At 34.2% G+C, this 14,713-nt stretch overlaps 1 long non-coding RNA gene across 5 annotated transcripts in view; it reads right to left on the bottom strand.

Annotated features, from left to right (window-relative positions):
* Positions 1–2,170: 2,170 nt before the first annotated feature.
* The window catches only part of LOC110352516 (uncharacterized), a 33,273-nt gene continuing 20,730 nt past the window's right edge, over positions 2,171–14,713 (bottom strand). For 2 of the 5 annotated variants that reach the window (XR_011810949.1, XR_005267497.2), the window contains 2 exons: positions 11,255–11,302; positions 2,171–2,468 (listed from right to left, as the gene is read on the bottom strand). This is a non-coding gene — a long non-coding RNA (uncharacterized lncRNA). Of the gene's footprint in view, positions 2,469–10,544; positions 10,990–11,254; positions 11,303–14,713 lie in introns of those variants that run through there. The other 3 variants (XR_011810951.1, XR_011810952.1, XR_011810950.1) reach the window with 2 other exon arrangements.

A 14,713-nucleotide genomic window follows, 5' to 3' on the forward strand; every position in this document is an offset into this window, starting at 1 on the left:
CTGTCCTGTGAACAGAAGCTTTACTGGATCTTTGGGATTATGTCAGACTCACCTTTTTAAATATTTCACATTTTTTATAATGCATTATAGGCTGATAGGAAGATGCAAAGTTATTGAAATAACCAACAGCAATTCAACCAATCCACACTTTTACCAAATAGGATAGTCAGCTCCTCCAGGTGTTTAAACATTATGAAAATGTTAAAAGATATCATCAGGCTCTAGAAAGGAACAATTTGCTAAATCACTTTGGCCACTGATGCTCTCTAAAACACAGGAAAAAAAAAAAAAAAAAAAGGAAACAAAACTATTTCAAAGCACTTGGCAATTTTTGATCTTCATCTTACCAAGAGACCTGTGTAAAATAGATGAGTAATCACCTAATGATGCATTTAAATACATTATGTTTGTGTATATTTCTTTATACTATCATGCTTAGACATTATCAAGCTTAGATATTTTATATTTTTACAATGTTGAATGTGATAGAATTATATATTTGTCTCAGGGTTGCTACTTTAACATATATCTAATAATTTTCCTGTCCTTAGAATGACAGTTTTCAGTGGTAACAACAAAGAATTGTTATATGTACTAAGGAAAAGTGCATATGGATATGCACAAGGGAGTCATATGGCTTGGTTTAATAAGATAGCATTTGCCTTCTTTCCCAGGCAGTGTGATTTGAGTAAACTTGTTTTGGTTTGCACTGCAACTGCTAGAAGTGTACACATGATCAGTTATTATGCATAAGATGATGAATTGTATCTTACAAACAGTGATTTATGAAAATATATTTACTTTATTATTTATGCTCATCTAACCATACTCAAAAACTCAGTTTCATATAAATCTATAAATATAAAACATAACTTTAGTAAAGAGAAAAATCATGTTTCAAATCTGCAGCTAAGTTTCTGCAAAGCTAGATTTCTTTTCAGTACTGCAGAATTTAGAACATTTTGGAGGGTAAGGTATGGTTAGTTTAGACAATGAGATGCAAAATGACAGGCTAAAATCCTGCTTGCACCTTTGTCAGTGGAAAGTTTCCTATGAACTCCTGTTCAGCCATTTCACCCAATATCTGGTTAGCGTGGGGTTTCTGAGTTTGTAAACACAAAGTTGAGCTATCTGTACATTTTGAGTTTAATAAATGTTGGTAATGAAGAAATAAGTTGCCTAAGTACTTAGGATTTGTATGCAGTTTCAAGTTATTAAATGTCACTGAATATTTTAAATGTGATACCACATATAAACATTGGGATATGGGTGAATACTATTGAGGTTGCTTACCCTGGAACATGCTTCATGTTCCAAGTGTTTTATACTGTATACTGTATACTTTTAGTCAGACCTGCAAACTCTTTAATAAGTGTGACACAAGTTAAAAAACACCTTGATTTACCATGATGACTATCTGATTGCATAATAAAGCAGTCTTTCACCCTAACACTGTCTTTCCCTAGTGGTTGTTTCAGAAGATATCAATTAGCCATATATTAATCCCATATTATTATTAATTGCCATAATTAACATAAGAAAATCAACACAAAATGAGATACCAGAAATCTGTAAGAACAACTGAGAAGCATTTACTTTGTGATAAGTTGTTCTCTTTTCTTAATATAATTATTCAAAAATATATTCCTGAGATATCAACAATGTGCACACACATGTACTTGTATGTTTGTATATATCATGCACAGATATCTAACTTTATCTGTTTATGTACTTATTCACTGTTTATTATTTCCTAATAATTGTCCATAAAATAGAAAACTATTAATGGTGTGATATGCAAGTAACTCTAAATTAAGCTGTTCAATTAATAGGACTACCGCATACCAGTTTTTGCCAGTTGTCTTATGTTGAGACCAACTTTAATTAACACCTCATAAAACATACCAGCCTCTTACAATTAATGAATTTATTAGACACAAAGGCTATATGTTTAAGAGGTCTCCACTACGTAAATTAGATCTGAACTATGAGATAGATCTGCTAAATACTACAGATTTCATACATAGTAGAAATAAAGATGCAAATCACATAACAATAAATTCAAATCTTTGTTATAAACACCCTGGAGAAAACTTTAACAAATCATAACTGTCAACAGGATGGATGATGAAAGTTTATGTCATGCAAAAGAATACAAATCATTCTGCTGTTGCAAGCATCGTTCTTTTATTTTCTTGGTTGTAGGCACATCATCAACTTTAATGATAAAAGCCTTCCACAAAAATAATTCTTAAGCCTCAGGAACAAACACCTCTTTGGCACCCTGAGAGAATGCTCCACAAACATCATCAATCTCCTTCTGAGTATGATTTACAGCCTTTCCCTTTGGCCGGCTCAAGCTGTCCGTGTGCATGCCCCGGCAGCGTCACATTGGGATTCTCCTCCACTTTGTCCTCCAAGCGCACACTACTTGATTGGTATTCTTGCCATCAGCTTTCCAAACACCTCTGGAAAATAGGAGAAGGAAGTTTGACTATAATCCCTTCCATGTGGACATGTTTGAAATATACAACTCACATGAGAGAAAAAAGGAAGGAATACATATCTGGACACAAACTAATGGGCCAAGGTCTCTTTTCCAGACAGATTTATTGTGTGCAGCCAGGAGGGATGTTTACAAAGAAGACGCTAGTCTCTCCCGGACTGTCTGGCTCCTCTAATTTATTTAATTGCCTATATCTACTAATGGACAGTCCATACACCAAGAGAGCCAAAACACAAAGCATCGTTTAGTGAGATTCATTTCCATCTGTGACACAACTTTTGTGCCAGTTGCTGCATATGCATGGGAGAAAGGTTGATGAAGGCAGCCGTGCACCAGCTGAGGCTCCCTTAAAGAGGTTTAAGTGTTCTCTTTTTCTCCTCCTTGTATCGCTGAACTGCAGGAGAAGGGTGTGATGTGGTTGCTACCTTCTGCAGGAACCAGTCCTGTGGGTAAGTATATATATTCATTTAAGGGAGTGTAAATGATAGGAAAATCTGAATCATTATATGCATTGAAGCAGCAGAAGAAAGGATGTAATGCAACATGATAAAATAACTCAAGCTTAAATTTAGTGTCTGAGAGTGCAGCCCCCTCTTCATGACTCACCTAACTGAAGTTCACTTGTGGACTGCAGGTGTCTGATAAATGAACTCTTTCTGGCCGCTGTCTTTGAATTTCAAGAATACAGCCAGTGAACCAGAGTTGAAGACATCTATTGTTTTTTAGAAACATGCACTCACTGAAACACATGTACATTCAGTAATAATTGTTGCCTGACTTCAGTGAAACAGTAGAGTTTCACGGAAAGAAGGTTTGCATTGAGTGAAACAGTAGATAACTATGAGCCCAGTCATATTTATAGGGGAAAACAAATGAAGGAGAAGAACCTAGAAAGGTAAATCTACAAATGCATTCATAAAATCTTTGTGGTGTTTTATAAAGCCTTGAAAACTCACATGCTTTCATTGAATGCAGGCGTATTTAAGATCTGTCTGTACTTACAACTAATCATTTATATTTTCCTGGTAAGAATATAGTTTTTCCATTTATGTTCATAGCTGAAGTCAGGCAACAATTATTACTGAATGTACATGTGTTTCAGTGAGTGCATGTTTCTAAAAACCATGAGCAAACAGAAATGCTCAGCTACCTAAGTATCATCTGGTGTTAAGCATCTTATTCCCCTCCTTTGGGAATTGTAATCCTTATCACTTTTATCTGTATAATAGGGATAACATTTCCCAAACTCCCAACAGCTCTATAGAGTGGCATATATTGACTTTTGCTTTTTTAAGGAGCTATATGAAGACAAAACATTCTCAAAATGAGAACTGTGGAACTGCTATGCAAGTGAACAGTTCGGTCTGTATCTAGTGGTTTATTTTGAAGCATTCAGTCATGAAGCCAGACACTGATTGTATTTTTAATAAGGCTGGCAGAAAGTTTTCTATATATGGTGGAAAAACAGTATTTCAGTGAACTGAATCATTTTTTGAGCGTCTGCTTTACAGAACAAGTTTTAAATTTGTGACCAGATTTAAAATATTAAAGCTTAAATAACGAGTACTTGTAAAGTTTTTATGATAAACTTATATTTTTGTCAAAGGGAAGACCAAACATCAACTCCTAATTATGTATTTTTACACAAGGTAATCCAATGTCATACAGTGTTATTGCCTTGTATTTCTGGAAACTTCAGATGACTTTTTGAACACTGAACAGCAGTCTATGTGTGTATTAAAACTGCATTTACAGCTATTAGAGAAATTTTGTTTTTATTCTGCATTCTGCAGTTAAATTCATATTTATTTTGGAACAGTTACTTATAGACAAAGTTACCAATTAGTTCTAAAAAAAAAAATAAAATACTTGAGATTTTGCCACTATTCTTCCAAGGAATGCAATTATCTTGTGCAGAATGTCAATGCATAATTTCAGAAAAAAGATTGAATAAACAATTTTAAGTACATTAAAGGAGGCTGTAGCGAGGTGGGGGTTGGTCTGTTCTCCCACGTGCCTGGTGACAGGACGAGGGGGAATGGGCTTAAGTTGCGCCAGGGGAGTTTTAGGTTGGATCTTAGGAAGAACTTCTTTACCGAAAGGGTTGTTAGGCATTGGAACGGGCTGCCCAGGGAAGTGGTGGAGTCACCATCCCTGGAGGTCTTTAAAAGACGTTTAGATGTAGAGCTTAGTGATATGGTTTAGTGGGGTCTTGTTAGGTCAGAGGTTGGACTCGATGATCTTGAGGTCTCTTCCAACCTAGAAATTCTGTGATTCTGTGAATTTTCATATGTAAGAATAGCTATGTAACTTCATCCTAAAGGAGTAAAAGCAACACTAAATTATCATTCCACTTTACCTACAGCCTAAGACACCAGTGGTGAGAAGCAGGAAAGTGGAAGCATGACTAGTGATTTAAGTAGAAGGAGAATTTAATCTACTGAAAATAAGGAAAGCTGTGATGGCCTCATGGCTTTCGTAAGCTCTTGCTTCCTTGCAGTATCAGTTACCAAGCCAACAACGTGCACAATTTTTAGTGTAACTTCTTTCTGTTCAGCTGCTTAATTTCATTATCATGTATATTTTAAAAACATGAAATAAAATTCTGAAGGCTTTGATGTGTGTAGTTTGCCAAACATTTGATACATACATATTAATTTTATGAGACACAATAACCTATAATGATTTGGGAAATCTAAAATTTTCAATATAACTGTGGAGCCAAAGAAATTTCTAGTTGTGACAACATCCTTTTAGAGAGTTATGACAATAATTGAGTTTCTATGCTTTTCTTTTAATTTCACTACCTGATGATACCTGAGAGCAATGGACTTTTTTTAGAATCCCATTAGATACCATTATAATCTGATTTCCTTTTTTTTTTTTTTTTTTTTAATTTTTATTCATTTTTTATTTGTTTAGGTTTTGCTTCATCATCCCATCCAGGAGATTTCTTAACAAATGACCTTTACCCTCAAAAGAAAACACAAAAGACTTTTTGTAGCTTTAGCAACTCTATAATAATAATAGATTTTTAAAAATGCATTTTCTTTGTAGACCATTTATTTACAAAGAGTACATAATAGTAAATTATAATACAAAATAGTAAACCCTTTCTTTGTATGCTAGACCATGAAAGACTTGGTGTTCATAGGTTTGCTTTACTCTGAATGAAATTCACTCACTTGCAGAAAAACACCTTAAGGCATTTCTAAAATCTGAATTCCTTTTTTAGACCATCCAATTCCTTTTTTAGACCACCAAAGGCCTAGTCCTCTACGAAAGAATAATTTGATATAGTTTCCACTGATTTCATCAGCACCTCTGAAGGACTTTAGAGGGCTGTGTTGGTTCTCTGGGGACCAAAAAAATACTAGTACCAGTGGTGCCTACTCTTTCCTGCCAGTCCTTCTGTAGCTGTTCCAGCAGTCCCTTCTCTTTCTTTGGAAGTGTAAAAATACACCTGTGTTGAAGAAATGACACCTGAGTTGAAATATACCCGTGTTTACAAAGCCACCATAAAGTTTCCTCAACTGCAAAGAGTCCTTATGGTCTCTCAGCTTGTGTCCTATCTTCTTCATTACTGCACAGTGTTTCCTGTCTGCTGTGCCTGTGTAGGACTTGGGAACTTTGCTTTTTGGTTTACGTTTTTTGGAAGCTAACTGTTTTCAGCAGAGGTCTTCCATTTCAAATTTATATTGGGGTCCCATAAATCAATTGAAGAATGACTGTGTGGTCCTGTCATACCATAAATTAAATTAAGCAAATTGGGATGTTTTACTAGTAACAGGTGGATGTGCTTAAGATAGAATGGAAAAAAAAATCAAAATATATAAGAAAAACAAACACCAACAATTTCAGCCATGTTTCTGGTGCATGCTAAAAGCACATTATTTTTAAAAGAAAAAAAAAAAAAACAGTATTGAATTTACTAGAGGGATCCAAACACACCTCATTCAAATAAAGTTAAGAGTTTGCCTTTTCTAGCATGTCACTAAACAAATTGCATTAAATACACAAACATAAAATACACATGCATAATTTCTTCTGAAATTATCCAGCCTTTGATGAGGTACTATTATAAACAAGCACACATCATATATACAGAGATAATTGTCAGCTGCCTGGCTCCAAGTCAGTCATAGTATAGTGATATACATTTTGCCATCACTATACTGCTGTGCTTAAGCACCTCTGAGCCTGCTTTGCACAATGATGAGTTTGCAGAGAAAATCCTGGAGTTAAGAGGCAAGATGTTTTCCAAAGGCACCCTTAGCTGCTTTGTAGGCATGATTCATTCATATAAAGGAGCTGATGCTAAACTTTAAGCATGGAAAGATCAGTGAATAAAACCTATTGTTAATTTTAAAAGCAATTTCAAATGCCTTTACAGTTAAGCCATTTAATTTCCATTGGTTTAAGTTTAATCATTTTTCATTAATGTAAGCTAATTTGCAAGCTAATCTAATAAAGTAGCATGAAACATGAGGAGCAGTGCATTGAAATAAAGGAAGCTCAGTTGCTTGCAGCTCATTAAGGTTCTTGAAGTTTAGAAGACTAATTACTGTCTAAAAATTATTTTGTTTACCTCTACCTTTTGAGAGTTCCTGTTTTATCCCACAGTTTAAGATTCACAAGCCAAATTATCTGTACATATAATTTGGTAGAGCTCCAATAAAGTCAACAGGCCAATTTATACCAGTTGAGAATTTTAGTGTTTGTTGTTTATTTGTTTTTTAGTTGCTTGCTTGTTTTGAATGGAAGTTTATAAAAGCTTCCCTTTGAAAGAAACATTTTAGTGCAAGCTTTGGCAAGCCATGTTTCCTCTTCTTGTGCCTAACAGAGTGTATGGAGCACTTCATGTTGATGTTGATTACAATGAGAAGATTTAAGATTTAGACTGTAAAATTCATGCTGTAAGAGAATCAAATGTTTTTGTTTTTGTTTTTTTTAAATGGAGGCTGCAGGACTTCTCTTAATTTGTGTCTGAAATAGTACCTAATTTTTTGTAAAATGATCTACTTGCAAACTATTAGAACAATACTACATCACAGCCATTGGTAAGCTAAGTACTCTTGCTAGTAAAGATGCATAAAAACATCTAAAATCTTTTCTCTTACTTTTTCAGGTATTTTAACAACTTGACTGAGCAGTTCTTTACCAGATTTCTGTTTTCCGTGGATACTCAAGATTATTAAAAAAAATTTAACTTGTTTTTCTGCCATTCATTTCTGATCAAATGTGAATGTTAATTATAGTCTAACTTTAGTTCTAATGTTTCATCATTTAAAGATGATGGTGGTCATACAGCCAGGAGATAAGACAAAAACATTTCCCTAAGAGATGCATTTGCACATACTGGAATACATATTGTTGCTTATGCCCATGCAAATGATCCAGGTCACTCTGCAACAGTGACATGTTCTCCTTACTTGCCACAATTTTGTTGTTTCTTCTCTCTTTTTTCTTTATCTTAAATAGCACAGGACCAAGAACTGTTCCAAATTACTACATGTGTTATGAGATAATTAGTGTGGTACGAGATATAGACATAAAAATATGAATGCAACAGCTGAGTGTTTGTAAAAAATACAGTAAACACTGTGATCTTAAAATATAATCAAACATTCCATACTGTGCTACTTAGGGTATTACAGAAATATTGCAAAGCTCAATAGAATCAAAAGGAAAAATATGATTAACTTTAATGTTACACTAAGCATTTTTTATCTTCTTTTATAACATAGGAAATACAGAAATACTTCAACCTTCAGAAACACAAAAACAAAAGCTCTTTTCTTACATGTGCTCCCTTTTTCCCAAGCATCCCTCAGGAACCTCTTATACGAGTTTCACCCACTTTTTCTGTGGATGGGAGAGATGGATGAAGTATGTGCCTCAGGGATAGCTTTAAACCTGATCCTGACACAGTTTCAGTTTGCTGTTTTGACCTTGCTCAGCTATTGAGGGCCTTAGGGACTGCACTGAGATGGAGACTGCCTTGGTACCACTGGCTCTGTCCATCTGTCTAGATCACTGCACTAATCTAACAGAATGATTTTGCCCTTAAACAGACATAAATACTGCTGTGTAGGCAAACTAAGAGCCTCCTCCCATGCAGGAATTTTACTGAGCCAAATGGTGGTCTTGCAATGCACTTGGGCAGAGAACACTGGGCAATCATATCCCAAGTGACATTTCAGCAAGGCATATAGAGAATTTAATCAAGCATTACTGTCCTTGGGAGAGAGATCAGAAGCTGTTTCTGATCCAGATTTTTATTGGTACAGAAGTTGCAACACTGAACACATAATAGTATCCATAGTTCACAAGTAAAATGTGGGATTGGGAAGTCAAAACTGAGAGAAAGATGAGTGTGATTTTTAGACAAAATGAGACTATTGAATTTTAAAATGAGTTAACCAGGACAAAAATAGGACAAGAAAAGAATTATTTGAATAGTGAACAAATTGAAGTGAATAGGGTATATATCATATATTTCTTTCATCATCATTAAGAAAGCTGATTTTCTGACACTCACACAGATATTAAAAAAAATGTACTTTTGCTTTCTTTCTTTAAGTGAACTGTATTATGTGGCTGTACTAAAATCCACATGAATAAAGATTTCTGTAAAAAAATGTTTTATGAGCAATGCAATAACTGTGTATGCAATTAAAGATTTGGTTCTATGTCTGTATTTGAGCTACAAACAGGATAACACAGTGTCTTTTTCTTAAAATATGGAAATAAAATACAAAATTGGCTTTAGTGGAGCTAAGTTACGTGGTATTGTCCTAGCTGTGGTCAACTATAAAGAAGAAGAAAGCACAGAGAAGTGGTAGTTTGGAAACACTGTTGTGCTTGTAATATGTTGTTCCAGGGCTTTGTGGCACTCGCTCCTTTTTGAAGGCTATTCCATACAAGAACTATTTTCACGAAGAGTTTAATCCAAGTAAAAATCTACTACTATATTCAGTGGGATGGGAAATCAGTCCCCTTATGGTTCCCATGCTATAAATGGAGTCTGAAGAAGGCTTCTAGAAACATTCATTCAATTTTTTAAATTACAAAGTAGGATTACAAACTGAGTTAAACTGATTTGCCAGAAAAACCTTTTATAAAAATTCAAGTCACTGAATATGAATAATTGCAGATGCAGACATTCACACTAGAAAACTACTTCCATATTGTAAGGGTATGAGAAAATTGCTATTTTTGTAAGAGAATGGCAATTATTAAATCACTTGGAACTGTTTAAATGTATTGGATTGTGGATGTGACCATTAACAGTACGAACAGGTAATAGATATTTTCTTTCTTCTAAAAATCTAATTGCTCTCTGCTATATCAAGAGGAAATTCAGTATGCTGAGTGATTCTCTGAGGTCGCTTGCTGTGTTTTCCATCATTTTCTGAATGGAATTATCCTATGAATACTCTATAATTCAGATGAATAAGAAATGTTTTTCTATTTCATGAGAATTTGCACAGGTTGAAAAAAGTTTAAAAACATTAAAAATGCCAGAATGCTCATGAATTTCTATCTGAAAACAACCGTTGTTTTTTTTTGTTTGTTTGTTTTTTGTTTTTTTTTGTTTTTTTTTGTTTTTTTAATTACTTTCAAGGAAAGAAGAAATTATCCCTGGGAATGTTAAAACAGGGTTTTATTAAAATCTTTCACCTAGGATTTGCTTAATGTAGGTATTGGACTTGAGCACTGGCATTTTTTATTTCAATAAAACAAAATAAAATAAAAATAAGTTGAATTATTTCTAACATTTCTGTATTCAGATTTAGCAAATTATGAATCATTTGAAGTGTTAATGGCTTTATAAGGAGAACGAAATCACTGAGGTCACAGACACTTAGGCATGAGGCTTAGTTTATAGAAGATAAGTATGATTTGCTAAACTGCATGCAAGCAACATGTTCTGCTTCTGCAGGACAGATGTCTAGATCTGTGCCTGTAATTTCACTTGGTTTTCATCCCTTTATTAATATGTGAGAAAATTCTTGGTGTTCAGCATGCAAATTAAACTGTTCATATAAAGTAAAATAAAATAAAATGTTTCTGGAATAAGAAGTTGCCAAAATATACTGGATTCTCTTTATTCACATAAGTCACTAAAGCCATTTTATCCATCATTTTAAGGTCAATTAACCATCAATTTAAGGGCACATTAATGTATTTTACCACTAGGAAGTAATCTCAGTATAAATAAACCCAGATTCAGTGTATTTCCTTAGATAGTTCTAAAAGATAAATCAGGTCCATTGTGCCTTTGTTGGACAAGGAAAACTACATGCTATTCTTTCAGGATGTTCAGAAATTCTCTGTATGTGCCTGTGATATATCTATAGTCCTTCTGCCAGTTGGTTAATTGCAGCAAAAAAGATGATTTCAATACATCTAAGTTCTTTCTTGAAACGTAAGTTCACCAGCTTGATGTGAAGGGAAACTAAACATACTTTTCCCTGTTACTGTCAGAGGAAGAAAGAAAAACAAAACAAAACAAAATTAAATAAAATTAAAAAAAAAACACAAACCAAACCAAACAAAACAACAACAGCAACAACAAAACAAACAAACAAACAAACAAACAAAAAAAAAACAACAAAAAAACCCACAAACTCTATTAGAGGAATGGTAAAGTTTGTAAACTTGGGAAACACAGGAACAGGAGGGTCCTATTGCTTTTAAATGCAAATACACATTTACATGTTATGAAAAAATATCTTCTCTCACCTTCCAGTACTTTTTTCTGGATCATTTTCAGTAACCTCACAGATGGTCCTGCATGTAAAGGTAAAAGGTAAGATGGTTCCATGGCTTGGAGCTCTAAAAAATAATAATTGTTAATGCCTATTTCTTAGCAGATCTGTCACCAGTGACAGGGAAACAGCTTGTATGAATGTGACATTACTGCCCAGACCTGTGACTGCAGCAGAGACCAGGCCTATCATGGTAGGGCTATTTTATGACCATGTACACACACTTTGACTGGTTTATCACACTGTCCATAGTGATGTGGGTGCTTTTGTTAAGTCCAGACTGTGCCCTTTTCTGGGCTATCAATATCAAAATATTGTAATGGCAAAAGTAGTCACTCTATATTTCAAATATCTCAAATATCAGTGGAGGATGTAAAGGTAAGTGACCAATAAAAATTACATTCTCTACAGCTTTCTCCTTTAGCTGCTGGCCACAGAGCTCATGTTTGTATACTACTGGATTCAAGTCATGGTAGAACAGTTAGAGGTTTCGACTTTGGTTATATAAATAATTGTTCCAGAGTAAATCTCTGCCTGTTCCTCTATGCTCTTTGCAAGCCTGGGAATTTATGAGTGGATGAATTTAGAAGCACTGAAAGCATTACTTGATCAGCTTCACTGTCATCAGCAGATGTCACTGCAGCCATTAGTAACTAATGAATTGTTTAAGAAGATATAATGGCTAATTTGTCTGGTCAAAAAGGCATAAAAAAAACCTTTGAAAAGTGCCTTCTATTAAGTCAAAAGAAAAAATCGAGTTCATTGTCCTTTAATTTTTAAACAGGATGAGTTCCAAATCTATTACAGATCTGAGACAAATTATGTGGTGAATTTGTGGCATCTTCTGAGATGCTGATGAGAAAATGATAGCTGTTGTGCAATACTTAGGGTGCCAAAGGATCAGGTAAAGAAACCAGAAAAGAGATTTATGTGATCATAATATGAATATGTTGGCTCCCAAAGGATCATTAAACAAGATATTTGTCTCCCTCCCGGTGTTTTTAAATACTGAGCACTTATATCTAAAGACTTCTGTCTTTTTCTATGCAGCTTTGAGTGGCCAGAAAATGTTTCATGACTGTGATTGTTAGCTTGGGTCTTCATTAAGGCCAAATTTTCTAACTTGTTTTCACACAAAAAATAGTGATAGACTACAATATAAGAGACCATTTCTTTACACACACTAAAACTGGGATCTATTTCCTTCTGATATAATGAATTAGTCACAATATTTAACCTAACCTGAGCTGAGGACCTATATTCTAATTTATCCATATTCAGTGTGGCCCAATAAATTAATCATAGGGTTCTATATGTCAGTTCACAAATTTAATATATTTGTGGAGTGGTCTAACCAAAAATATCAGATGAGTCAATTCCTTGCTCATGTATCCTGTGTAATCACTGGATGATGGAATAGCAGAATGACTATATGAACTAAGAGGAAAGTTAGAGAAAATTTTAAGAAGCCAGCCCACCTCACTGTCCAGATTGCACTCTGAATGGAACTCAGCAGTGGGACTGAGTCTTGTACATTTTTTTTCCTGTTAGGACTGCTATAGTTTTTGAACCCCAGATCTTATAAATGCTGTGTTTCCACTGCATTAGGAAGACAGTGTCACATCTTCAAATTATAACAATATTAGTAGCCACTGTTTGTAATCTGGAATAAAAAAAAATCAAAACAAACAAACAAACCAAATGACGAACACTGGAACATACCTTTATACTTACTTTACTGTCATTAGCACATTACCACGTAACCCTGACAAATTCAACTTTTTCATTTTCATGTCAAATGGTAATTAAGTTTATGTGTTGCAATATGGGAGGAAGGACTATCATTTTGGTAGTGTGAGTTGTTAATAACAGGAAGGATTCTGGACTGTGATAAACTTTTAAAACTGTTTTCTAATAAACGTTCTCGTATTAAAGATTCCTTAGGCCTGAAATTGAAGCAATTAGGTTTTTTTTGTTTGTTTTTTTTTTTTTTTTTTTTGGTTAAGTCACTCAGACTGTACTGTCAAAACACAACTGTGCAAAGAAAAATTGTCTGGCATGCAGCAATGAAAAAAGGTAAGACTCTAAGGGTCAGCTCATCAGATGGTGTAGATCTGCCTTGTGCTACTAAAATCAATGGAGCTAGACAAGTTTACAGAAGTGGATAATGCTGCATCTTGGTAGCATGTGTGTGTGCCAGGAAAGTGCTGCTTGCAGAGGCACAGACACAGCTACAGAGTGGTGAATGAGAGAGAAAAGTATGGAGTGATGTGTACTAAGGAGTAAAAAGACATTTAACTTTGCTGAACATTTACCTCTGTACTCTTAAGGTTTATCAAGTCAATGAAATGTTTGTACACGTTTCCTCATTTTCTTTTCACAGTTGTGCTCTCAGAAAAGCTAAAAAAAATGGATTGTTAAGTATACCTCATTATAAAAAAATAAATATTCAGAGTATTTTAAATGCCAAATTTACTTCAGGTAGCTGCTATAAATTATTATGTTGCTTTTAAAAATGAAATGAAAGGAAGATAAATGAAGACCAATCATTTAAAATCTTAGTTTTCATGAAGGCTCGCACAGCACTTTTGCTATTGTATTTTTAATGTGTTATTGTTATCTTGTTAATGAATTAAATATTCCAGGCAAATACCCATTCTTGTTTTACATGAAAATGTAATATGCATGCTGATATTGCAGTGCAATGGTGACCAAATCTAGAGTTGTCACAAGCTATAGACAATATAATGATTCTGTGTTACTCTTGATGGAAAACTAATGACTTCAGACAGAACTTTTTTTTAATTCCTTTTTTTTTTTTTTTTTTTTCCTATCAGTGAAATTGCAGAAACAAATTAAATAAAGTGAACTATGTATGAGGGGGCACCTGGAATGGAATTTCCCTGTGTCTGCATACAAAACTCCAGAGTTAAGAAGACAGCCAGGGAACAGATGTCAAGTTTTACAGTACAGAAGTAAGGAAAAAGGCATGAAAAAAAAGTTTTTTTAAGAAGTGAAGAAATTCTGTTGCACAAAGATTCCCTCCCCATAGGGGACTACTAGACAACTTTGGAAAGTTGTGATGAATTATGTGCCACTGTAGTTTGGATTGTTTCTTAAATCACATTTTAAAAATACTTCACTATTGAACTATATTGTTTATACACTAGGAACACAATTTATATTAAGAGACAACTGCTTTTTAGGGTGTAAGATTTAAAAGAGAAGACTTCAGAAAAAGAATTTACAGTTTCAAGACAGATCTTCCTTTGACAGACAGGAAAGTCTATTTTGATTTACTTATAATAAACTTACTTTGGGTTATGCTGTGCTTAGCTATTGAGGATTATATCAGAGAGGAGTAAAGTATATTAGGTCTTTTTGCCCATTTGCACTGCCATTACAAATACAGGCAGCAGAAACTGCACAATGA

The sequence above is a fragment of the Anas platyrhynchos genome, chromosome 8 (assembly GCF_047663525.1).
Source record: "Anas platyrhynchos isolate ZD024472 breed Pekin duck chromosome 8, IASCAAS_PekinDuck_T2T, whole genome shotgun sequence".
NCBI classification, from domain to species: domain Eukaryota; kingdom Metazoa; phylum Chordata; class Aves; order Anseriformes; family Anatidae; genus Anas; species Anas platyrhynchos.